General features: G+C 34.0%; 1 pseudogene; it reads right to left on the bottom strand.

Annotated features, from left to right (window-relative positions):
- Nucleotides 1-926: 926 nt before the first annotated feature.
- On the bottom strand, nucleotides 927-1793 carry LOC130837450 (UBX domain-containing protein 2A-like; annotated as a pseudogene).
- Between the last annotated feature and the right edge of the window lie 253 nt (nucleotides 1794-2046).

Raw genomic sequence — 2046 nt, 5'->3', positions numbered from 1 at the left:
GATAAGGCCTTTAAAGAGCTACTTATGACCTTAAATGAGGTCATAAAAGTGGAACTTTAAGATGATCATTGTCCTCATAATAAAAGGAAGAGATACCAGTGATGAGCACACACAAGGTAAAGGACATGAGGACACAACAGAGATGGCCATATGCAAGCCAAGGAGAAAGGCCATGGGAGAAGCTAATTCCCCTACTAGACCTTCATCTTGAACTTCCAGACTTCAGAATCATGAGAAAATAAATTCTATTGTTTAAGTCACCCAGTGCGTGACATTTTGTTATGGCAGTCCTAGCAAACTAATATACTTATGTTCTTTTATTATTTTTGACATTTTAATAAGCTATAAAATTTTATTCTTAAGTAGAAATATATCCAAGATACAGTTGCCAAATTAATATTTGAGTATATCTTGACAAGAGAACGAAAACTGAACACTCTGAGGTTTAGTTACAGTTAAGGTAAAAACAGAATCTTGCAGTCTTTTCATTATACCTCAGTTATAAAATAAAGACATTGATGCTTTTTACTTGCAATGTACTAAATCTGAGACAGCTAACATTTTAATAAATCACTGCTGTTTGGGAAAATAACGGATACTCCCTTAAATGGATGATGCTACAAATATATTTGCTAATTTATATGATGTTAAAATTCTTAATTATATACTATTATAATATATATTATGTTGATTAATTGATATTTGAAAATATGGAAAAATGCATTGAATTCCAGGAACACAGCTTCCATGATAGTTTACTTTGCTGACTTGTACTTATTTTTAGAAATTTCAACTGAGGACAGTAAAATAGGACCTGGGTCAAGGTCCAGTGAAGATGACTTTTTCTTACTCCATTTTGGTTTGTATGTTTACTTGCAGACATTATTTTTCTCCAAATTTTCCACTTAGTTTATTAAAAATTAATGCTATGAAAGTTCTTTAAAATGCTCAGCTCTTTTTTGGAGTCTCTTGATGATTGCAACACTGTGCAAATCTGCTTCTTCCAGTGTGAGTGTTTCATCTAGCAATTTGAGGAAAGGAAGAGGCACTGCCAGGGAAAGGGAGGTCTTCTTTGAGATCCTTGGTATTTTCCAATGAAGTCTTTGATGTGGCTTACCCAAAACCTGTGAGATGCAGCTCAAGCAGTGTTTAGAGGGAAATGAGTAGCTATAAATGCCTACAGGAAATATAAAATTTCTGGAAGATCCTTTTCCATGTAACTAACCAGATCTCTATGTTAGTGAAATGTTCCAGATTATTGGACAACAGACAGAGTGTCTTTATTCTCATTCTCAATACTCTGTGCTTTAGAAAAGAAAAAAAAAAAAAAAAAAACACTGGTGTAGCACTTTCCAGTCTATGATCCTGCCCTGAGGACTGGAATACAGGCTTCATTGACATACATCTTCATTTTTTTTTTTTTATCTTCAACTAACATCCACCATCTCTTTGTCAAAATCTTTTGTAATTCTGAAGGTAATTTACCTTTTTGATGGAGTTCAGCACTTACTTAATAACTTGCACCATTAGAGTATATTCTGAAATCATTAGTGACTTAAAATCCATTTTTCCATAATGTGTTATACTGACATTCACCTGTGACATTCACCTTTTCCATGAGTGACAAGCAGTTAGTGTCAATCTTCTGAGCTTCCTCCAAAGGCTGTTAAAATATTCACAGTTCATTTGTCAATTGTCACTAAGAGAGTATTTGTCAGATGCTGTTTCTCAAACCCATTCTTTTGTTAAACCCATTTATTTTTGATACTTTCAAGATTATTTACTTCTTTCATTCCCTTTGCTTTACTTTAGGTGTCATGGCTTCTTCAATTTCTTCAGGTGCCCTGGGACCTGCCACAGTGTTCAACCTGCATAACCTCACCCCACAGCCACTTCACTGAAGCCTTCCACAGGAAGACTACTCCCTGAACCCCTGTGTTTGTTTGTTTAATTTAGAAAATTTAGTGATATACTTGCATAAACATAGGAATTTTGAGTTCTTTATATTTAGAAACATATTTATATTCTCTGTTGTTCTTTACATCT

Source organism: Hippopotamus amphibius, chromosome 15 (assembly GCF_030028045.1).
Source record: "Hippopotamus amphibius kiboko isolate mHipAmp2 chromosome 15, mHipAmp2.hap2, whole genome shotgun sequence".
In the NCBI taxonomy this organism is placed as follows: Eukaryota; Metazoa; Chordata; class Mammalia; order Artiodactyla; family Hippopotamidae; genus Hippopotamus; species Hippopotamus amphibius.
Note: the sequence above shows the minus strand (reverse complement) of the source record. Positions and strands in the feature narration are given on the sequence as shown.